This window comes from Anomaloglossus baeobatrachus, chromosome 9 (assembly GCF_048569485.1).
Source record: "Anomaloglossus baeobatrachus isolate aAnoBae1 chromosome 9, aAnoBae1.hap1, whole genome shotgun sequence".
Lineage (NCBI taxonomy): Eukaryota > Metazoa > Chordata > Amphibia > Anura > Aromobatidae > Anomaloglossus > Anomaloglossus baeobatrachus.
In genome coordinates, this window is record NC_134361.1 from 126250936 (window position 1) to 126276749 (window position 25814).

Here is a 25814-nt window from a genome sequence, read left to right on the forward strand (position 1 = left end):
GAACCAGGGAGTACAGTATCCATTTTATGACATGATCACATATTATTATTATTATTTATTATTATAGCACTACTTATTCCATGGCGCTTCACAAGGGAAAAGGGTATACATAACATCTAGTACAATATCAAAGTTAAATATCACAATACCCTGTCTGACATCTGACTCTAAGGCGGGCTTTGCACGTTGCGACATCGCAAGCCAATGCTGCGATGTCGCACGCGATAGTCCCCGCCCTCGTCACAGCAGCGATGTCTTGTGATTCCTGGTGTAGCGAACATTATTGCTATGCCAGCTTCACATGCACTCACTTGTCCTGCGACGTCGCTCTGGCCGGCGTCCCGCCTCCTTCCTAAGGGGGCGGGTCGTACAACGTCAGAGCGACGTCACACAGCAGGCGGCCAATACAAGCGGAGGGGCGGAGATGAGCAGAATGTAAACATCCCGCCCACCTTCTTCCTTCCGTATAGCCGCCGGCGGCAGGTAAGGTGATGTTCCTCGCTCCTGCGGCTTCATACACAGCGATGTGTGCTGCCGCAGGAACGAGGAACAACATCGTACCTGTCGCGGCACCGGCATTATGGAAATGTCGGAGAATACACCGATGATACGATAATGACGCTTTTGCGCTCCTTAATCGTATCATCTAGGATTTACACACTACAATGTCGAAAGTGACTCCGGATGTGCGTCACTTTCGATTTGACCCCACCGACATCGCACGTGCGATGTTGCAACATGCAAAGCCGCCCTAACATCTAACTCTGACATCTGACTCTGAAAACTGAAATTGACATCTGACTCTCTGACATCTAAAATATGACTCAGACATTTGACTCTGACAACTGACCCTGACAACTGACTAACAATTGACTCTGACATCTGACATCAATATATGACTCTCACATCTGAAATCTGACCCTGACATCTAACTCTGAAAACGGACTCTGACATCTTATTCTGAAATCTTACATCTCTGGCTGACATCTGATTGTGACTATTGACATCCACAAACATCACAAATCCATAAATAACAGACATATTTGGTATCCCTGTAATTGGAATGACCTGCACAACACAGCAATCAGATTATTTATGGTGGTTGGTAAATGGTTAAAAAAAATTGCATGATTGATTATTTTCTCTATTAAACCCATTAAAAAATGTAATAAAAATGTAACGCTTAAGGGGGCTTTACACGCTGCGACATCGCTAATGCGGAGTCGTTGGGGTCACTGAATTTGTGACGCACATCCGGCCGCATTAGCGATGTTGCTGTGTGTGACACCGATGAGCGATTTTGCATCGTTGCAAAAACGTGCAAAATCGCTCATCGGTGACATGGGTGTCCATTCTCGATTATCGTTACTGCAGCAGTAACGATGTAGTTCGTCGCTCCTGCGGCAGCACACATCGCTATGTGTGACACCGCAGGAACGAGGAACCTCTCCTTACCTGCCTCCCGGCCGGTATGCGGAAGGAAGGAGGTGGGCGGGATGTTACGTCCCGCTCATCTCCGCCCCTCCGCTTCTATTGGGCGGCCGCTCAGTGACGTTGCTGTGACACCGCACGGACCGCCCCCTTAGAAAGGAGGCGGTTCGCCGGTCACAGCGACGTCGCCGGGCAGGTAAGTATGTGTGACGGGTCTGGGCGATGTTGTGCGGCACGGGCAGTGATTTGCCCGTGTCGCGCAACAGATAGGGGCGGGTACCCACACTAGCGATATCGTGACCGATATCGCAGTGTGTAAAGTAGCCTTTAGGCTGTGTTCAGACATAAGTAAATGCTGCATTTTTTCTACTGCATTCTTTTGCTTGCTTGAGGAGTTTGTAGTTAGTGAAGCAGCAGGAGCTGAAGTATACAGACAGAGGCACTGAGCCAGGGTATGTATAGGAAGGGAGGAATCCTCCAGTATGTCAAGACCTCACCTTCGAGGGTCCAAGTGAGACATGGCAGGCCACGGAAAGGCACAGTGGAGGAAGCTTACATAGGACTCAAGTTCTGGAGGATAGTGCCCAGAGTGAGTGCCAGGAAAATAAAAGTTTCCCCTTAGGAGAGTAGACACAGCATAAGTGGTCCTAAGGGCCTGAAGCACAGACGAAGAGTGATTTGCAATAAAGGTTCCCGTTTGTTTTACCAGAGACTGATCTGTTCTATGAAGAGGTCCCAGCAAGTAAAGGTGAAGGTGACCCTGAACATGAACAATGCCTCATGCCCCAATGGGAGCATCCCACGCACATATACATTTCATGACATTAGAGGAAGCACTGCCAGCCATCACAAGGCTCCCTTCTTCAACTGGATCGAGAATCCTGATACTCAGGCGCCATGCTTGACCCCCACCCCACATGTTTTGCGACTTTTTTCAGCCACTAAACACGATGAGATGGGCTGCCAATCACGGTAATGCCATAGCCTTGTTTGATTTTGATATTACTGTGTTTGGCTGGCCGCATAGCATCATTGGGTCTATATAAGACTTGGTAAGACCATGCTCAGCGCACTGTACCTGGAAAAGTGAAGAGAGAGTCTGCTGGAAAAGAATCAGTGTCTTATAGTGTGACAGTATTTGATGGTGCAATATTAAACAAACAGTTCTTTTAATGGTTAGCTTCTGCAGTAGAGAGAGTATATTAGAAGCTTATATGATGAGATTCTAGCCATATGTGTGTAGCGCCCCTGAATATAATCAGGGTGCTACAGGAATCTGCATCCTTTCCCCAGGGTGCAGGACTTACCTCCCCTGGTTCCAGTTTCCCAACGATTGGTGTCACCTCCATCAGCACCATAAATCCCAACCACATCTCACATCATGCCTGTCAGACATACCAGTTGGTTGGTCTAGCTGGAACAGGGCCACCCACCTAGAGGTCAGGCAGACTGGTGGGAGGGATAGACAGCAGTTCAGTGAGAGCCCTCAAAGAGTGAGGAGCTGGGGGTAGTAGCTCCCAGGAAGCGAGACCAAGGTTGGGTCGCAGACGGTGGTACGGGACCAGAGGAGTTGGGAACCGGTTGCAGGGACGTTGGACCCCTGTGTGACGGACGTAGTCTTGGAGGACTGTCGGCACCAGAAAGCCCAATAACCGGACCGGTACCGAGCACGACTGGGTACAGGACCCTAGGTCAGGAGCCAATTCAACGTCCTGGCAATTAACCTGCAGAGGAAGGGGACCTTCAGGGACCTTCTAAGAGCTCAGAGATTGAAGGCATCAGCACAACGCGAGGGACAGTGTTTTCCAAACAAAGCAACCCACTGAAGTCCCAAGTGCCAGCCCTCAAGAGCACAGTTACACTACACATAGTGAGCGGGGCCTTAACAGCTTCAAGCCAAGGGGCCACAAAAAGACAACTAAATTGTGCCCGGAGGCAGACTTCGGATCATCAAGTGACACCAGTGGGAGTGAATACCTAGATGGGCTCACTGCAGTGGCAGCGGTACACAGAGACTTTGGTTTACCACAGTGTGTGTGTCTACTCTATAAACCTCATCCAACACCACGAATACCGCAGTGAGTACCCCGATCCCTGCACCCTGTCCTCCCAAATAACCACTAAACACCCAGAGTCCGGGGCCTTCCCTATCTGGAGAGGGACTGACACCTTGCTGCCCCACACCATCTGCCCCGGTACTCCTTCCAGCAGCGGCAGTACTCCCATTACCGCAACCCGCAGTTGGCGTCACAAACTTCTCCCCTGTAATTAACCCTTTCTCAAGTTTTGCGTGCTCACCGAGCCCGGGTCCAGACCCCTCTAGCCACGACCACCCCGGATTCGAGCACCCCGGTCTGCATCGGGGCGGCACACCTCAATTCTTTCTGGCGTCACCAACAGGATAAGAACTGGACCCATTAACCCGGGTGACGTGCGCTTTACAGAACTGCCTAAATCTGAACTGTGGCTGTTTATTTGCCTTGCCGACATTTTGCCCGCCATTTTGGCGGCTAAAAACAACAACTGCGCCATCATCCCCGCAAAAGGGAGTGAAGCCGAAGCCTCGCCCCTCGTCCTGAAAGCGTGGTTGGTAACCAGTAGTGGCCAGACCCGAAGGTTTCCCAGTGAGCCCCTGTTCCAGAGCGGTTGGTGACAAAAACCAAGGGGGAACAGGAAAATGTCGGCGCTGGATGATGGGAGCATAGTAGCGCTTCCCCCTCCAGATCAAAGTAATGCAGTAGCGCCCGAGGCTGAAGTCACCGCGCCAATAATGCCGCTCACCTTACCTTATGTGCCGGGTGCCGCCTGGCTGCCCCAGTATGATGTCCGACCTGACGCCCTGCAGGGATTTAAGAGAAAGATCTGCTCTGTCCTAGATATGTATGCGATGACCAGCCGGCAGCGAGCATCTGTGGTACTCGGTCAGTTAACAGGCGCAGCCGAGCTGGAGGTGGAGACATGGACAGATCAGGACCGGGCCTCGGTACCCGCCATCTTTGAAAGACTACAAGTCGCGTTTGAGACCCGCACTGAGGCTGAGCTGAGAATGAGATTTTACAGTTGCAAACAGCGCCCCCAGGACAGCATTAGAGACTATGCCTTAGGCCTCTGACATACATCCGTTAAAAACGTGCGTGTTTTGTCCGTTTCCGTATATACCGGAGACACAGACAAACGTGCACCAATGTTAATCTATGTTTGTGGTCAAACTTGCATTTTTCATCATGTCCGTGTGTCCGTGTCCGTGATCCGTATGTGTTTCCATTTTTCACGGCAGCATGTCCGTTTCCTGCACGGAACACGCACACACGGACACAATGAAAGTCAATGGTTTTGTGCGCACAAGTACGCACTCCGTATGCTCCGTGTACGTTTTGTGCTTTTTTCTAGCGATGTCGGTCATTCTTTCTTTTCCTGTGTATGTCGGTCAATCTCCCTCAGTCCGTTGGTCGGTCTCTCTCTGTCTGACTCTCTCTCTGTCTTGTCTGTCCATCTCTCTGTCTGTCGGTCAGTCTCCCCCCTCTCTCATACTTACTGATCCCCGATCACCGGCGCGGCACTGCAGGGCGTTCACACTGCTCCGGCGGCTTTACTATTTTGAAAAAGCCGGCTGCTCATTAATCCATCTAGTATTCCCTGCTTTCCACGCCCACCGGCGCCTATGATTGGTTGCAGTTAGAGTTAATAAACACACACAACGAAAAATCCTTTATTTGCAATAATAAACAATAACAAATACCCTTGTTCACCACTTTATTAACCCCCAAAAAGCCATCCACGTCTGGCGTAATCCACGGAGGTCCCGCGTCGCTTCTAGCTCTGCTACATGAAGTGGACAGAAGCTGCAGAAGAACACCGCCGCTCCTGGCAGCACCATGCAGCAACTGATGTAAGTATCGCGATGAGCGATGACGTCACTCAGGTAACTCGCGGCCTCCGCTGGATCCTCCAACTGTGACAGCAAGTCGCCCGGGTGACAGGGATGAAGTCACAGGTGAGTTGCGGTCTCGGGTGGGTGACTCCAGCAGGCCGCGGGTAACCTGAGTGACAGCAGCGAAAATCGCGCTGCTCACTTCAGTTACTCTGGGGATTAGCGGTCACCGGTGATTCCTTCACGGGTGACCGCTAATCAGTATGCGACACACAGACAGAGCCGTGGTATGACAATGAAGTCGGGTGAAGGTCACCTGAGTTCATTCTCTACGCGTGACACTCTGCTGTCAGCGGGTAAGCATCAACGACATTTTACATCACACACGTACCATTTCACACGGACAAAACACACTCACATGTCAGTTATGTATCTCACGCACACGGACATTCCACACCCACACACGGCTAGCATACGCTGTTCACACGGATGCCACACGTACCATAAAAATGGACATAAAAACGGATCACGGACCTGATAAACAGCCCGTATTACACGTGCGTGATTTTAACGGATGTGTGTCGGAGGCCTTAAGATTACAAGCGGCGCTGCGGACTTTGAAACTGGTTAACACCATCAGTGACCAGGAGGGGAATAAGATGGTTGTCGAGCAGTTCCTGCAGGGCCCGGAGTCGGACTGCAAGCAGCTATGGCTGTGGGCCCTGGAGCATCGTACACTGGACTTTGCAGTTATAAAGGAACGGGCCATTAAGGCGGCACGGTGGCTCAGTGGTTAGCACTGCAGTCTTGCAGCGCTGGGGTCCTGGGTTCAAATCCCACCAAGGACACTATCTGCAAGGAGTTTGTATGTTCTTCCCGTGTTTGCGTGGGTTTCCTCCGGGTACTCCGGTTTCCTCCCACACTCCAAAGACATACAGATAGGGACTCTAGATTGTGAGCCCCAATGGGGACAGTGTTGCCAATGTATGTAAAGCGCTGTGGAATTAATAGCGCTATATAAATGAATAAAATTATTATTATTATTATTATTATTATTATTATTATTATTAAGGCTTTGCAACCTCCGGAGGCTACTGACTCTCTCCCATCATCCAGGCAGGCCGGCACTTCTCCTCTACAGGTGCAGCCTCCTGCCCTAGCATTGCCAAAGCCAAGACCTCCGGCAGTGCCTTCGGGTGTTCCCAGTGACTTATCTTCACAGGTGCAGCAGTTGAGCAACAACGTCGCCAGGATCCTAAAGGTGATGCAACTCCAGCCAAAGACCAAGCTGGCAGAGAAGATCCAGCTCACCGACTGCCTGGAGGATGTGCCCTGGATGAGAGGAAGGACCTCGACGTACAGAGGAAGGAACAGCGACTGGTATGGACAACTTTTTTGTTATAGGTGTAACAAGACTGGCCATAATGCCCGGCACTGTCCTTTAAACTGGCAACTACTGAGGCCAAGGGCCAATCCCCAGGAATAGACCAACAAGGCCCAGTGGACTGGCGGGAGCGGTATGTGGGAGGGAGGCCCATCGTTTCCCTTACCCTGGATGGGATCCCAACCTCCGCACTTCTTCATACCGGCTCTCAGGTAACAACAATACCCCATATACTGTACAATAAGTTTTGGTCAGATGATGAACTCACCCCGCCGGATCACGGCATTACCATCTATGCCATCAATGGGTTGCCAGTGACTCAAATCGTGTTCAAAGAGATGACCATTAAGGTGGGCCGGGTGGAGTTAGAGCATCAAGGACTCAATAGTAGTACAGAATGACCCTAGTGACCGGAACCTTAAAATGATTTTGGGCACAAATGTCATTGAGAATTGTATGAGGGAAGTACTGTTTTTACTTTGGCAGCTCTCTGAAACTGCAGGAGCAGGGCAACAGAGGGTCCTGCAATGGGAAATCCAAGCCCTCCTGCAGCGGCAACAGGAAAATTTGTCTGGTGGAAAAATTGGTGGTGTGCGGGTGATTGATGCAGCTCCCCTTGTAGTGCCCCCGCGGAGTGAAATGATCATGTGGTGCAGGGCAGCTGTAGGCTCCTGTGGACAGGATTACCAGGAAGTGGTGGGGTCCCTGCCCTCAGAACACTGGCCCACAGTCTTGACAGCCAGAGGAGTGGTTGATGTCCATAAGGGAAGAGTGCCTGTGCGAGTGTTGAATTGTGCAAATAAAAAAAAGTCTGTGGAGCCTCTGTTAGGTGTCTCGACACAGAAACTAGCCAGATATCCCTCCGGGAAGGACCTAGCCAAGGAGTGGCTCTTTTTAGGAGACCACCATAACCACCATATTAAGTGGCCCTTTTAGTCAATATCCAACTCTTTGACAAGTTTAAAGATATGACAAGGGAAATACCAAAGCCAGGTATCCATCCACAGACAGCTGTTTCGGGGTATTGCCCCTCATCAGTGTGGAGTAGGATTCTGGCCAGGTGGGAGCAATGCCTAGTAGACCAACAAGACAAAACAATCGCTGATCTCGGGGAGACCAGCCAGAGAAAACCCTGTCGGCAGCCAACGAGGGCGCTCAACACCGTGAAATCCAAGAAGTGGCTCTTTTTAGGAGACCACCATAACCACCATATTAAGTGGCCCTTTTAGTCAATATCCAACTCTTTGACAAGTTTAAAGATATGACAAAGGAAATACCAAGGCCAAGTATCCATCAACAGACAGCTGTTTCGGGGTATTGCCTCTCATCAGTGTGGAGTAGGATTCTGACCAGGTGGGAGTGTTGAATTGTGGGGAGGAAGAGGTTAAATTGCCCAGATATGTCACCATTGCAAAATTATACACTGTAACCGAAGCATCCATCCAGGCAGTAGAGCCATCAACCACACCAGATCAGGTAGTCAGTGACAGTTCCCCGAGTCAGCTAGAAAAATGGTGTCAGGAACTACATGTGGGTACTGATTCCATGCCTCCACACCAGAAACAAGGAGTCTACAGGGTAGCGCAGGAATATACACGTTTTTAGTAAGCATCCATTGTATTTTGGAAGGGTGAAAGGGGTACAACACCACATACCCACAGGTGCTCATCCACCCATTAAAGAAAGATATAGGCCTATACCACCTGCTCACTATCAGTGTGCCAAGGAGATGTTGAGGAACATGAAGGAGGCAGGGGTCATCAGGAATAGTTGCAGCCCCTGGGTAGCTCCACTGGTTCTGGTTAAGGAGAAAGACGGTACTATGAGGATGTGCGTGGACTACCAGCAAATCAATAAACTCACACACAAGGCTGCTTACCCACTACACCATATTGAAGAGTCATTGGCTGCATTAAAATCTGCAAATTACTTCTCTACCCTTGATCTTACCAGCGGCTATTGGCAAGTGTCGTTGCTGAAGAAGACCCTGAAAAGACTGCCTTTGACACCCCGATGGGATTATGCGAGTTCAACAACATGCAATTAGGGCTGTGCAATGCACCAGGAACGTTTCAGAGACTCATGGAGTGCTGCTTGGGCCACTGCAATTTCGAAACTGTCCTGCTGTACCTGGATGATGTAATCGTATATTCCAAAACATATGAAGAGCATTTAGAACACCTGGCGAAGTATTTGAAGCCTTGTCCAAGTACGGGATGAAGTTAAAACCATCTAAGTGCCACCTACTGAAACCTAAGGTCCAGTATCTGGGACATGGCGTTACCGTCGGGGGCGTGGCACCGGATCCAGAGAAGATCACGGCTATCCAGAGCTGGCCAAGGCCCAATACTGTCAAAGAGGTAGGTCAGTTCATGGGTCTGATAGGGTATTACCGCAGGTTTGTGAAAGGCTACACCAAGATGGCGGCTCCCTTGCAAGATCTCCTGGTTGGTCAACCAAAGCATGGCAAGACTTCTGGTCCTCCATTCACATGGAGTGAGGAACAAGAAGATTCCTTCAGATGGATGAAGTCAGCTCTGACAGGAGATGAGATTCTAGCACATCCCGATTACAGTCTTCCTTTTGTGCTGTACATGAATGCCAGCAATGTGGGATTGGGAGCTGTCTTATCCCAGGTGCAGAATGGCAAGGAGAAGGCGATTGCGTATGCAAGCAGAAAACTCTGTCCAACAGGGAAGAATCCTGGGAATTACAGGTCTTTCGAGCTGGAGTTCTTGGCACTTGTCTGGGCTGTGACGGAGAGGTTTAAACACTACCTGGCTTCTGCAAAATTCACCATGTACACAGACAACAACCCCTTGACCCACCTGGACACAGCAAAGCTTGGAGCACTGGAGAAACGTTGGGTAGCATGGCTGGCGAACAACGATTTCACCATAAAGTATATAGCTGGTCGCAAGAAAGCCAATGCTGATGCGTTGTCCAGAATGCCTCATTTGCCTGATGATGGGAGAGATGAAGACAACTTGAAGGAGATTGAATTGCCTGCTTTCCATCGCCCTGACAGCCTGGAGAAGCCTCAATCTCACAGTAGTCAACAGGAAGCAATCTTCAATCCGCTACCCCATCATGGTTGGCAAGAAGCGCAAGATAATGATCCTGCCGTTAAACTGATCAAGGCACTGTTATCCCAAGCTGATTCGAGTCTGAAACCAACTTCCCCACAGGAAGCACAGAAACTGTAGAAGGAAAGAAGCTGATTGTACCTTCATCGAGGCAAGTTGTGCAGAAGCCACATTAACCCCAAGACACATGAGAGGGTATGCCAGATAGTGATACCCCGATCATATGTGACTAGTGGCACTGACTACTGTCTTAGAAGCATACCACGATAGAGCTGGACATTTTGGTTGGAAGAAGTTGGAGGTGCTGTTGAGAAGTCAGTTTTACTGGGTCGGAATGAGGATCACCATTGAGGAATGGTGCAGAAACTGTGGCCCTTACGTATGGAGGAGGAAAGATAGCACCAGTCAGAGAGCACCACTACAACCAATAGTGACCAACCAGCCACTGGAAATCATCGCTTTACACCACGTCAAGCTCACACGAAGCAGGAGTGGTTACACCTATGCACTCAGGATGGTGGATCACTATTCAAGATTCCTGGTGGTGGTGCCTGTCAAAGATCTAACTGCCAGCACAGCAGCAAAAGCCTTACAAGCACATTTCTGTAGACCACATGGTTATCCGGACCAAGTCCTCACAGATCAAGGTCCCGCTTTTGAAACTGAAATCCTCAAGGAATTTTGCAGTCTTTACGGATGTAAGAAGATAAGCACTACACCCTACTATGCCCAAACAAATGGGTTGTGTGAAAAGATGAACCATCTAGTCATCAATCTGTTGAAAACTCTACCACTCGAGGAGCGGAACCTGTGGCCTGTAAAACTGCCAGATCTCGTTGATATGTATAATAATATTCTCGTGAGCTCCACCAAATGTACACCTGCCTACCTCATGCGAGCCAGACCTGGAAGGTTGGCAGAAGATTTGGAGATGGAAGTCGAAACTCCTGAAACCACCTCACCAGCTACAGATTGGGACTTGAAACGCCAAATTCAGTACAAGCAAATCCAAGAGTATGTTGCACAGAATTTGAACCAAAGTAGAGAGAAACAAGAAAAGACCTTCAACAGACAAGCGAAGGCTACCCTCTTTTCACCAGGTGACGTAGTATTGAAGAGAAAAAGGAAATTACACAAGTTGGATGACCAATGGGAAAAGGAACCCTATGTAGTACAACTCTCGAACTTTGACAATTAAAAGACTTGTCTAATCAGCAAGGATCAAGGAGAGATGACATCTGCAATTTCCAGAGATCACTTGAAGAAGTGTCCAGAACCCCTAAGAGTCTAAGATGAAGTTCAACCTCAACCTCAAGTCCTGGAAAGGAAAAAGAAAACAATCCATACTATCCTTGGTGATTGGCCTATGCACAATGGAGCAGTGATTATCCCTGTAATAACATTCCCACAACCAGTGGAAGAACCAGAAGAGGAGAGGCTTTCTGACATTGCACCCATTCCCCACCTAGAGTAGCACCCATACCTTTGCCACAAACACGTAGACTCTTACCAGCAACACCCACCACCAGTAGTGAGGAACTTGAAGCAGACATTGCCACACCACAGGGGCTAGAAGGGAGTCCAGAGTTGAGGAGGTCCACCCGTATCAATTTTGGTCAGCCCACACTTAGATTCCGAGAGTAATGGTAGCGGAACCCGGCTACCCCAGTAGTTGTTGATGTTTTATATATTTGTGTTTGTTGTTTTTCTTACAAAATTTGCATAATTGAAAATATTGATTGAATAAGCTGCTAAAGAATACTCTTTGAATAAGTAACCTGATTTTGAAAAGTTTTACAATTTTTGCAACCGGTGCATGGACCCTGTTTAATTTATCCTAGTTTAAATATGGACCATGGCTGCAGGACTGGCAGCAGCCAGCACAAACTTGTGCTCTTTGTAAATAGTTGCACCTAGTGTGCCTACCAGAGTCATCTCCTGTGCCATCAGGGCTTCAATCCTGTCACCACGGATACTGCAAGGAACTCTGGGTGGTGCGTCACCATAACTAGAGGTGGCACCAGGGGTTCAGGTGTTTTGGGTGGCGGGTTGAAGGGAAAGGGACAATGGGAATGGACTGTCGCAGGAAGGTGCTGCAGCGGAGCAGGCTGAGCCTCTGGCTACCACTACAACTGGTAGTGTTCCCAAGTGTTCCAGTGTTGAACTCTGCGAGTTTGTAACATTTAAGTGTATTGCCTCCCCAGTGTGGGAAGAGTATTTAATATATAAAATGTTATCTTTTTTCAGTTCCAGATAAATAAAACTCTGTGTGCCCCGAAGCTCACGGACGAGCTACGTTTAACCGAGGGGGAATGTAATGCCCCTGAATATAATCAGGGTGCTACTGGGAACTGCATCCTTTCCCTAGGGTGCAGGACCTACCCCCTGGTTTCAGGTTCCCAACAATCGATGTAACCTCCATCAGCACCACAAATCCCAACCACACCTCATATCCTGCCTTTCAGACACACCAGTGGGTTGGTCTAGATGGAACAGGGCCACCCACCTAGAGGTCAGGCAGACTAGTGAGAAGGATAGACAGCAGTTCAGTGAGAGCCCTCAAAGAGTGAGGAGCTGGGGGTAGTAGCTCCCGGGGAGCAAGACCAAGGTTGGATCACAGATGGTGGTCCGGGACCAGAGGAGTCAGGGACCGGTTGCAGGGACATTGGACAGGGGTGTGACGGACGTAGTCTTAGAGGACTGCCGGCACCAGAAAGCCCAATAACCGGACCAGTACCAAGCATGACGGGGTACAGGACCCTAGGTCAGGAGCCTATTCAATGTCCTGGCTATTAACCTGAAGATGAAAGGGACCTTCAGGGACCTTCACAGAGCTCAGAGATTGAAGGCATCAGCACAACGCGAGGGACAGGGTTTTCCAAACAAAGCAACCCACTGAAGTCCCAAGTGCCAGCCCTCAAGAGCACAGCTACACTACACATAGTGAGCGGGGCCCTAACAGCTTCAAGCCAAGAGGGGCCACAAAAAGACAACTAAATTGTGCACGGAGGCAGACTTCGGATCACCAAGTGACACCAGTGGCAGCGAATACCTAGACGGGCTCACCGCAGTGGCAGCGGTACACAGAGACTTTGGTTTACCACAGTGTGTGTGTCTACTCTATAAACCTCATCCAGCACCACAACTACCACAGTGAGTACCCCGATCCCTGCAACCCGTCCTCCCAATTAACCACTAAACACCCAGAGTCCTGTGCCTTTCCTACCTGCGGAGGGACTGACACCTTGCTGCTCCACACCATCTCCCCCGGTACTCCTTCCAGCAGTGGTGGTACTCCCATTACCACAACCCGCAGGTGCCGTCACGAACTTCTCCCTTGTAAATAACCCCTTCTCAAGTTTTGAGTGCTCACCGAACCCGGGTCCGGACCCCTCGAGCCAAGACCACCTCGGATCTGAGCACCCCGGTCGGAACCGGGGTGGCACACCTCACGCCCCAGAGCTGTGGGTTACTCGGTCCCGGGCATGTGTGACACTCAGGGGAGTCATGGTCGCGGCCGATGCCCGTTTCGGTGACCCTGGGGGTCGGTCTGAATAAAACTGGGTTAAAATAAAATAAAATAAAAGAGTTTGTCAACTACGCTACTTGCGGTATGCGGCCAGCTTATTACTTACAGCAAAGATGGGCTGCAGTGTGTACATCGCCCAGGCCAAAAACTAATACTCTAAGAGACTACAGCTAAACTGCCACTAAATGGAGGCATCACAGGTGCAGAAGGAGCAAATCACACACACTTCCATGGAATGGAGGGGGCGATTGCTAAATGATAAAACTGCACACTGATGGCTTGCATAGAGCACTGTTCACACATGCAGATAACTCAGTCACAAGCCCGCAGTCTATTAGGTGACGCCCATACTATTAGATCAGGCGGGCTGCCAAGCCGTACCCCACCTGTGTATGATGCAGAGACAGAAACTTTATACTATATATACTAAATTACACACAGCTGGACTCAATTTATTAATTAGCTGATTTCTGGAGGCAATTGGTCACTCGATTTTCTTGAAAGAAATCATACTATAGGGGATTGCACGTGAATGTAAGTCACAATCTTCAGATTAATATTTTTTAATTAATTAAACCATGTATCATTGCCTTTACACTTCACAAATACTAGCTACTTTGTTTATACACACACACATCACACACATTTATATATACAGTATACTACAAAAGTGAATACATCCCTCACATTTTTGTAAATATTTTATTATATTTTTTCATGAGACAACACTGAAGATATGACACTTTGAGACAATGTTAAGTACTGTAGTCTGTGTATATAACAGTGTAAATTTAGTGAGCCCTCTAAATAACTCAACATACAGCAATTAATGGCAATATTTTGTGTGGCCACTAATATTTTTAAAGCACTGCCTTTACTATCTTGGGTATAGAGTTTACTAGAGCTTCACAGGACCCACTGGAGGATTTTAGTGGCTCTTGTGAAGCTCTAGTAAACTTCATGACGACATTACGGAGCTGATGGATGTAAGAGACCTTTTGCCTAAGTGAAAATGTCCAAAAGTGGCACCCCCAAGTGAAAATGAAAAACTGTGCCCAAAGTGTCAACAGTTTGAGGGCCACCATTATTTTCAAGCACTTCCTTAACTCCTGTGGGCATGAAGTTCACTAGAGCTTCAAATGACACACATGAGTTTCTTCCACTACTCCACGATGACATCACTGAGCTTGGTGGATGTTAGAGACCTTGTGCTCCTCCACCTTCCGTTTAAGGATGCCCCACAGATGTTTAAATCTAGAACCTTTACCCTCAGTTTCTTTAACAAGGCAGTGGTCATCGTAGAGGTGTGCTTGAGGTCATTATCATGTTGGAATATTGCCCCATGGCCCAGTTTCTGAAGGGAGGGGATCATGTTCTGATTCAGTACTTCACAGTTTATCTTGGCATTAATGGTTCCCTCAATGAACTGTAGCTAACCAAACATGCACATAAGAGCAGATACTGGAAACTGTCTTCATACAAGATAGGAGAAATATACACAGCATATACAGCTCTACAATACATGTTATATACAATAATATAGACATCTCCACACAATATACTGAGTTAAATAATATAGTGTGGAGCTGTGTAAATATTATATAGTGTAGAGCTGTGCCAGTGTACATAATGTGAATTCCACATTATATAGTATATACACTGCACCATACTATTTTAATATCTGTACACAATAGGCTATAATAAAACAACTCTATTTATATTTATTTTATTCACATATAGTATCAACCCCTTTCCCATTCAGCCTGTTTTCACCTTCGTGACCTGGCAAATTTTCTCAATTCTGACCAGTGTCACTTTATGAGGCTATAACTCTGGAACGTTTCAACAGATCCCAATGATACAAAAACTGTTTTTTTGCGACTTATTGGACTTCATGTTAGTGGTAAACTTAGGACAATATTTTTTAGTTTATTTGTTAAAACACGGAATTTTGATGAAAACATTGAACATTTCCCAATTTTCCCAGTTTCCATTTTTATACCCTTAAACAAAGAGTTATATCACACTAAAATAGTTAATAAATAACATTTCCCTCTTTAGATCAGCACAATATTTGAAACATATTTTTTTGTTAGGAAGTTAGAAGGGATCAACATTTTTCAGCAATTTCTCATTTTTACAACAAAATTTACAAAATCATTTTTTTAGAGACCACATCACATTTGAAGTGACTTTGATAGGCTTGGGCGACAGAAAATACCCCAAAGTCATAAATTTCCAAAAACTGCACCCCTGAAAGTACTCAAAATCATAGCCAAAAAGTTTAGTAACCCTTTAGGTGCTTCAGAGGAACTAATGAAATGTGGAAGGAAAAAATTAAACATTTATTTTTCCCAACAAAAATGTTACTTTAGCACCACATTTTACATTTTCACAAGGGCAACAAGAGAAAATGCACAGTATAATTTATTTTGAAATTTCTCCTGAGTCTGCCGATACCTCATATGTGCTGGAAATCTATAGTGATTTGGAGCACAGCAGGGCTCAGAAGGGAAGTAGAGCTATTTGACTTCTTGAATGCAAAATTGGCTGGAATCATTAGCGGACCCCATGTTGCATTTGGAGAGACCCTGATGTGACTAAACAGTAGAGATGAGCGTTGTTCGAATCGAACAATTTGCCAATTTCAAATTTGAGTTGCTTTTGCTGATGTTTGAGTCGTTCGAGGAACTCAAATGATTTGCTTAACATTTGACCGTTCGATTTACCGTTTGATAACGGTTCGATCACCAAAAGCGTAACTGTAGCTTTTTACAGCTATGTGTGCAGGGAGCCAGCACTGGCAGCCTGCAGTAAGCTGGTATCCAGGGTATATATAGGGTATCCAAGCAAAGCGCTTTGCTTAGTAACCCGATGTGTACCCTGGCTTTGTGTGCAGTGAGCCAGTGCTGGCAGCCTGAGAGCGGCGTATGCTGGTAACCAGGGTACATATCGGGTATCCAAGCAAAGCGCTTTGCTTAGTAACCAGATGTGTATCCTGGTTACCAAGCACAGCGTCGTTACACGGGTCGCTGGTGGCTGGTCGCTATGGTGATCTGCCTGATTGACAGCTCACCAGCAACCATGTAGCGATGCACCAACAATCCCTGCCAGGTGGGATCGCTGGTTGGATCGTTGGTGCATCGCTATGTGTGACGGGACCCTAAGCGTTTCTATGACTATAAACACAGCTATAAACACAAGGGGTGGATAGTACAATCACGTGTACAGGAAGAGGATTACTTGTGTTGGTAAACACAGAAGAGTGGATCCTCCCGGTACCACCACCCCATCCCAGCGCCATGTCCAGAAGGGAGCTGGAAGCACCTGCGAAATCAAAAGTGAACAGTAGAAAGAAAAAATATCATATTCACCTGTCTGTACACGTCCGCTCCCAGCTCCTCTTCCCGATACCGCCACCCCTGCTTCGGCTGTCTGCAGATTCCCTGGACACGTCCGATGGCTGCAGGACCTGGCGATGATCAGCTGATGCGGTAACCTGATGCGGTCACCTGACGGAATCAGCTGACAGTATAATTCCAGCGATGAGGCCAGCTTTTTACCACCCGGCCAGCTAAACGATCAGCTGATGCCATCAGGAGACTTCAGTAGCTGATTACTGCCGGCTCCTGCAGCGATCAGACGGGAGTCTGCACAGAAGTGAGTAGTTGGTTTTTTTTGCACTGATGCATCACCTGATTGTATAAACGGCTTTTAAACAATCAGCTAATGTGTGATGTGATTCACATCCTTGAACCTGACACATCATCTGATCGCTTTGCCTTCCAGCAAACCGATCAGATGATATTGGATCCAGATTGGATGGCGCGATACCCTTGACCCAGGATTACTGCGGAGGGGGGTTCTTTATTTAAAAAAAGATGGAGTCACTAATTGTGTTGTGTTTTATTTCTAATAAAAATATTTTTCTGTGTGTTGTGTTTTTTTTTATCTGTACTAGACATTCATGGTGGCCATGTCTAATATTGGTGTGACACCATGAATTTCGGGCTTAGGGCCAGTTGATAATATACAGCTAGCCCTAACACCATTATTACCCAGCGAGGCACCTGTAACCAGGGCAGCTGGAAAAGTTGGATACAGCGCCAAAAGATGGCGCTTCTATGAAAGCGCCATTTTCTGGGGCGGCTGCGGACTGCAATTCTCAGCGGGGGTGCCCAGAAAGCTTGGGCACCCTGAGCTGCAGATTCCAATCCCCAGCTGCCTAGTTGTACCTGGCTGGACACAAAAATTGGGCGAAGCCCACATCATTTTTTTAATGATTTATTTTTACAGTACTGTGATTTCAGGCAATCAAAACATAGGGAAGCCCATTTTTGTTTAGATATTTAAATAAATAATTTAAAAAAAAATGTGGGCCCCCGCTGCATTTTTTGTATTGGTAGCTAAGGGTAATCCAAGCAGCTATTGGCTGCTAACCCCCTCTGCTTGGCGTTACCTTCACTGGCAATGGAAAATCCAGGGAAGCACTTTTTTTTTTTTTTAAGTTTTTTGCCAAAAAAACTAAAGAAAAAAAAAATGACGTGGGCTTTGCCATATTTTTGTATGCTAGCCAGGTACAGCAGGCAGGTACGGCTGCCTCCAACCCCCAGCTGCTTGTTTGTACCTGGCTGGGAAATAAAAATATAGGGAAGCCCTTTTTTAATTATTTCATGAATTTCATGAAATAATAAAAGAAAAACCGCCATGAGCTTTGCCCCATTTTTGTGTCCAGCCAGGTACAACTAGGTAGCTGGGGATTAGAATCCTCAGCACAGATTGGCCGAAGCTTTCTGGGTCCCTCTGCTGCAAAGTGCAGTCCGCAGCTGCCCCAGAAAATGGTTCTTTCATAGAAGCGCCATCATCTGGCGCTGTATCCAATTCTTCCAGCGGCCCTGATGCTGAGTGGCTCGCTGGGTAATAAGGGGTTAATACTAGCTTTGTTTAACTAGCTAGTATTAAGCCAGAGATTCTTAATGTCAGGCAAGTTTGACCCGGCCAGTAAGAATCTCCAATAAAGGGTTAAAAAAAGACAGCACACAGAGAAAAAATATTTTACTAGAAATAAATACACAGACACACGTAGAGACTCCATGTTTATTACTCCCTCTCTCACCCCTCCATGATCCTGGTCTTCTATCTACTTTCTCCTTCAACCCATGCAGCTCTGTGTAATGCCTGTCTGGATCCACTGACTCAGACGGGCTGTAATGGACAGGCTAGAGGAAAGCCACTCACCAAGCAGGACCCCCAGAACCCTGAAACCCTTTAACCCCTATACAGGGATTTGGAATTATTCAGGGCCCTGGAGATCACTACCTGTGGAAGGCTGTAGTCTGAGAAAGTAGTCGTCAGGCAGGGTCAAACCAGGAATTGTGGAACAGGGACAGAATCAGCAGGCAAGGACGTAATCATAAACAAGCAGAGGTCAAAACCGGATTGGGCAGCGAGGTACAAAAACAGCAGGCAGGAGACGTAGTCAGGAAACAAGCGGTAATCAGCACACAAAATTACAGAACAGGATGAAACAGGAGACAGAATATCAGAACTATCTCTGGCAGAGGTCAGCAGACAGGAGGGGAATTAAAAAGGATGTGGTGTCTTCCCTTAGGCTGTAGCTGAATGATGGTACTTCAGCTGGGAGACACCCACCACCTACAGTCAGCGAGTGGCACTGCAGATCCCCAGGAAACCCAGACCAGTGGATGAGCGGAGCCTGCGCCCACCAGCACCACTGGCATCGATTCCTTTTGCATCATTCACGGCAGGAACATGACGTCGCCTGGCGATCGGAGTACAAGTCGATGGAGCGGACTCCGGTGGGGATGTAACACTCTGCTACATCAGACAGCACTGCATGGGAGGAAGAATGCTGCTCCCTGGGCAGTCTAAGCACTCAATGAGTGAGCAGAGGCTGCGGGTTGGTAAGCAGTGATGTCACCGATGCCACCGTTGCAATAGTAACCTGACAGGCAGGTTACTATAGCAACGGTGATCTCCAATAACCTGATTCCTGGCGCCGCTATTCAAAGGCTGTGGCATCCAGTCCCTGCATGTGGGCTGACTCTGTAAAGAGCGCCGACATGCAGGAACGGGGAGCCAAGCATGTGCCCGAGTGTCTCACCAGTACTCGCTGAGTATACTGAGTACGGAGATGCTCAGGCACATGCTTGGCTCCTTGGCAAGCACCTCATACTGGTGACATGCACTGACAGGACCTAGCATGATGTCATAGCCATGTGACCAGTCTGTAGCCAATGAGATAATACACAAGTGACGGGTCACATGCTATGACGTCACGGAAAATCCTATCATTAGTGCTGGTACAGCGATGATCGGAAGGAGAAGCGGCGGGAGACAGAGTGCAAGACACATCGCGGGACCTGTAAGTATAATGGCAATGTTTATTATTAACTGTATGTAAGAACTAACAAAGTTAAATAGATGGGTAGTGTGCTCAAAAAGGGACTAACATGTAATCTCAACCCTATTTTAAAATGTGCAATTTTTAATAATATTCATTAAAATGTACCCACAAACAGACACACAAACATATAAATGAGAATGGATCACGATATCCTTGTAAATAACCAAGGAGTTTTATATACACACTCACTTTAGGAAAGGGAAGGGAAACTAATATAGCCCTATAAGGGTAGTGTATCCCTACCTAACAACGGAGGGTATGACACCATAAGTTACCGGGCGCCCCCGTTCCACGTCGGCTCTCCCTCTCCCTGACCCTGATATAGGGATGGGATGGAAAGCCCTATAGTGGTGCTTTCACAGTACAATATGTATGAGTTCCCAAATGGTAATACTCTTCCCTGTATTGTTTTCCTTAGATCAAGAAGGTATCAATTTACTGATCTACAACCATGAATTCCTATTCATGATACTAGCACTGTACAAGACGTATAGACTTCTATTCCTAATAAATTATCTTTATGCAAGGTAAACGCGTTTCTCCTGTCCCTTTAGAGGTTCATCAGGGGGCTAAGGGGAGACGGCAGCGGGTCCTATTCAATAACAATCCATGGCTGTAAAGCTGGGTTCACACTAAACGACAGCGACAACGACGTCGCTGTTACGTCACCATTTTCGGTGACGTAACAGCGACCTTGTAAGTCGCTGTTATGATCGCTGCTTAGCTGTCAAACACAGCAGAAGCAGCGATCATAACGTCGCTTTGCTACATGTGCAGAGAGCAGGGAGCTGCGCTTAGCGCTGGCTCCTTGCTCTCCTACAGTACACATCGGGTTAATTAACCCGATGTGTGCTGCAGCTACATGTCACAGTTCAGAGAGCAGGGAGCCGTGCACACTGCTTAGCGCTGGCTCCTTGCTCTCCTTGCTACAGTATACATCGGGTTAATTACCCGATGCATACTGCAGCCACATGTCACAGTGCAGGAGCCGGCGCTGGCAGCAAGAGCGGAGGCTGGTAACCAGCGTAAACATCGGGTAACCAGGGAAAGGTCTTCCCTTGGTTACCCGATGTTTACGCTGGTTACAGCTTACCGCAGCTGCCAGTGCCGGCTCCTGCTCGCTTCATTTCGTCGCTCTCTCGCTGTCACACACAGCGATGTGTGTGTCACAGCGGGAGAGTGACGACCAAAAAATGAAGCTGGACATTCAGCAACGACCGGCGACCTCACAGCAGGGGCCAGGTCGTTGCTGGATGTCACACACAGCGACAGCGACGGGACGTCGCTGCAACGTCACAGAAAATGGTGACGTAGCAGCGACGTCGTTGTCGTTGTCGCTGTGTGTGACACCAGCTTAAGCAGTGTTCACATGCATGAATGAGGTATTTAAAGCATGGCTGCGGGGGAAGAGGCGGTCACATGAACCAATCAGACAAAAGACAAAAGGGCTTCAGTGTCTGCAAGTTTCTACTGCACATGCCTGAAAAAGTCAAACACTAGATGCCTGACACACACTGAGCATGCTCCATAGACCACAAGACATAGGGCACACAGAGGTCCAGGGGAGTGTCAGTGGTGAACTAAGCATCCAGTCATAGTATGATAGGAGTGGCCACATGAAAATGTTTAACCATTGAAGCCACATACAAGCGCGATCACATGACAACGCAGCCAGAGGGACTCAATATCTACAGGTTAACATTGCGCATGCCTAAGAAAAGGCAAGCGTTAGGACTTTATAGCACTCACTGCATATGCCCAATTATCACATAGAGCACGGGGCATTAAATAGAAGCACAGATGTCCAGGAGAGTGCCAATAATGCAGGCCACACACATCAACACTGGTATGGAAATGTGAAAACGTTTTAACAGGTGCGATCACGTGACCAAATTACGTGTCTGAAAAGCGCCACTGCTTCAACACAGTAGGCAATAAATATCTAAAAATGTCTTCTGCATATACCCAGCAGCCTGCGGATAACAAGCGCAAGGAAAAAATATGTCATAACAATTGTGACAAAGGGGAGGAGCCAACAAGTGTAGAAAGCATGATGCTGCAAAAATTAATGGATCAAAATCCCCTTCCCCTAAGGATGGTTCATATTATAATGGCCTGATGTAAAAAATTATTACAGCAATTGTGACAAAGGGGAGGAGCCAACAAGTGTAGAAAGTATGATGCTGCAAAAATTAATGGATCAAAATCCCCTTCCCCTAAGGATGGTTCATATTATAATGGCCTGATGTAAAAAATTATTACAGCAATTGTGACAAAGGGGAGGAGCCAACAAGTGTAGAAAGCATGATGCTGCAAAAATTAATGGATCAAAATCCCCTTCCCCTAGGGATGGTTCATATTATAATGGCCTGATGTAAAAAATTATTACAGCAATTGTGACAAAGGGGAGGAGCCAACAAGCGTAGATAGCATAATGCTGCAAAAAATAATGGATCAAAATCCCCTTCCCCTAGGGGGGGGTTATATTATAACAGCCTGATGTAAAAATTATTACAACAATTGTGACAAAGGGGAGGAGCCAACAAATGTAGATAGCATAATGCTGCAAAAATTAATGGATCAGAATTCCCTTCCCCTATGGGGGGGTCATATTACAACGGCCTGATGTAAAAATTATTACAACAATTGTGACAAAGGGAAGGAGCCAACAAATGTAGATAACATAATGCTGCAAAAATTAATGGATCAAAGACCCCTACCCCTGGGGGGGTCATATTACAACTGCTTGATGTAAAAATTATTACAACAATTGTGACAAAGAGATGTAGAAAATTATTATACCAATTATGACAAAGGGGAGGAGCCAACAAGTATAAACAGCATAATGCTGCAAAACTTAATGGATCAAAATCCCCTTCCCTAAGGGGGGTCATATTGTAAAGGCCTGGTGTAGAAAAATAATATTAAAGGGGCCTTACCGATTTTATCAATACAGGAAGGATGGAGTGTATACATCCAACCTTACTGACTGGGACCAAAAACAGAACAATCTTCAGACTTAATATAGCTCTATAAACTACACCAAGCTGCCCCTGCAGACAGACCTAGACACTATTGAAAGACACTAAAATCAACCCCTTACCCTTACTCATGCCTATAAAGAGTCTCTTAATGGCAATAAGAAAAGAGACCATAGCTCAATGAAAAATTCCAGAGCTAAACTGCCGTGACTCACAAATTCCGAGTCGATAACGGGGGCGCATAAGGTTCTATCATAAGTATTCAACCCAATAACACCGTCCAGAAGGTTGAAACACCAGCCCAGTACTACAGAAAAGATCAGACGCAACACTCAGAGGGCTCCTTTAAACAGAACCAGACAATTAAAGAAAGGGGGAGAAGGAAAGCCTTTCATTAAGACCCAAGGGCGTCTGGGACCTAAGGCGGAAAATCCACTGACTCTCCTTCTGTAGGATTCTCCTATCCAAATCACCACCCCTGAAGTTAGGGCGGATGACTTCCAATATCACAAACGTTACGCACTTTTCATTCCCACCATGGCTCTCCCAGATGTGACGAGCCAGGGGTGTATCTCTCTTCTGTCGGATGTCACCGATATGCTCACCAATGCGTCTTCGGACCTCTCTTATCGTTTTGCCCATATAGTTTAGGGGGCAACTACAGGTGGCAATATAGACCACTCCACTTGATTTACAATTGGCGAAGTCTCTTATCTCGTACTGCTTACCGGTAATGGCGCTGGAGAAAGATTTCGTAACTGTAATCCAGCTGCAGTACTTGCAATTTCCACACCGGTAGCAGCCCAATGGCTTTCTATCCAGCCATGTGCCTGGTGGAGTTGGTCTCGTGTACAAACTATGCACCAACTGGTCCCTTAGTGAGGCCCCCCTTCTATAGGTTATAGAAGGACGAGTGGTGAGCACATCCTGAAGATCCGGATCCGCTAGAAGGATACCCCAGTGCTTATTAAAGATAGAGCGCCCCTGTTCAGAACGAGAGTCAAAGGTGCCAATGACTCGAATGGGTTCTTTATCATTGTTACCTGTTTTTCTTTGTAACAAAGACTCCCTTGTGCGCTCTAAGGTGTTTTTAAAAGCACCTCGTAGTATATTGTCCGGGTATCCTCTAACTTGGAATCTCATTCTCAAGTCTCCAGCTTGCATATGAAAATCCTGCTCCCGGGAACAATTGCGCCTTAGGCGCAAATATTGTCCCTTCGGAATTCCACTCCTGAGGGGGCATGGATGGAAACTATCCCACCTTAGCCTCCTGATGAACCTCTAAAGGGAGAGGAGAAACGCGTTTACCTTGCATAAAGATAATTTATTAGGAATAGAAGTCTATACGTCTTGTACAGTGCTAGTATCATGAATAGGAATTCCTGGTCGTAGATCAGTAAATTGATACTTTCTTGATCTAAGGAAAACAGTACAGGGAAGAGTATTACCATTTGGGAACTCATATATATTGTACTGTGCAAGCACCACTATAGGGCTTTCCATCCCATCCCTATATCAGGGTCAGGGAGAGGGAGAGCCGAAGTGGAACGGGGGCGCCCGGTAACTTATGGTGTCATACCCTCCGTTGTTGCCGTGTTTCCCCGAAAGTAAGGCCCTGTCTTACATTAATTTTACCCCCAAAAGTCCCACCCTGCCTTACTTTCGGGGGAGGCCTTACATTGGAAAAAAAAAACAATTTTCAACAACATCCCCTGCAGCCTCCCCATTGTTTCACAGTCCGGCATCCACCCCATCCTCCCCCCTGCAGCCTCCCCATTGTTTCACAGTCCGGCATCCACCCCGTCCTCCCCCCTGCAGCCTCCCCAATGTTTCACAGTCCGGCATCCACCCCATCCTCCCCCCTGCAGCCTCCCCATACAGTGGTTCTGCCCCCCACTCTGCCACCACACACACTGACACATACGGTACCGGTACAACCCCACACGGCACCAACACACATATCGTACCGGTACCGTACACACACACACACTGACACATACAGCCCCATACGGCACCCATACACATACCGTACACATACCGTACACACACACACACAGAGAGTTTCGGAACTTACCGTCACTTTCCTTCTGTTTCGATCTCCTCTGCGGGCCGGGCTGACGATTCGGATGCCGGGGACGCTGGACCAATCGGAGCGAGCCTGCAGGCGGTGACGTCGCGGCTGATTCGGCCAATCAGCTGCGAGCCGGCTGACTGGCCAATCACAGCTCGAGCTGATGGCCAGCAGGGAGCCTGTGACGAACAGGCTGATCGGCCAATCAGCATCGAGCAGGAAGGGCGTTGATGGAGCGAGGGAACAGCGGCAGCGGTAAGTTCCTGTACTTTCCCCAGGGACCCCACCCATATGCGGCCATACTGTCCCCAGTGACCCCACCCATATGCGGCCTTACATTCCCCGGGCCCCCCCGCTACCCTGCCTTACAATCGGGGGGTGCCCTACATTGGCAGACCCCCCCAAAACCCCCACCCTGCCTTACTTTCGGGGGGGTCCTACTTTCGGGGAAACACGGTAGGTAGGGATACACTACCCTTATAGGGCTATATTAGTTTCCCTTCCCTTTCCTAAAGTGAGTGTGTATATAAAACTCCTTGGTTATTTACAAGGATATCGTGATCCATTCTCATTTATATGTTTGTGGGTCTGTTTGTGTTTGTACATTTTAATGAATATTAATAAAAATTGCACATTTTAAAATAGGGTTGAGATTACATGTTAGTCCCTTTTTGAGCACTCTACCCATCTATTTAACTTTGTTAGTTCTTGGATTAATTCACTTATGGCGAGTTTTCTATCAGGCCCACTTAATGCCGACAGTTGGTTGAAGGATGCAGCTCAGGTCTTTTCAACAGATGAATGTAGCTCTGTTGACTCCGATTCCCCCTCTTTGAAACAGGTCTTTAAAGAACTGCAAGACTTGTATTTTGAAAACTCAAGGGCATGGTGGGAAACCGAAGCTTTTGAAAATTATATCAAACATAATATAGTGCCGAGAGGTTTGCGAATCAATATCTCACCCGCGCCAAAGTTACAAGATCCAGAATTTTTGGCAGCGTGGGATAGAGAATCTGTCTCTTCCTCTCTGCGTT

The 25814-nt window shown here is 47.4% G+C and overlaps 1 protein-coding gene across 2 annotated transcripts in view; it reads right to left on the minus strand.

Moving 5' to 3' along the window:
- LOC142251311 (relaxin receptor 1-like) overlaps positions 1-25814 on the minus strand; it is a 1991578-nt gene that overhangs the window by 1266720 nt on the left and 699044 nt on the right. The window lies entirely within an intron of this gene.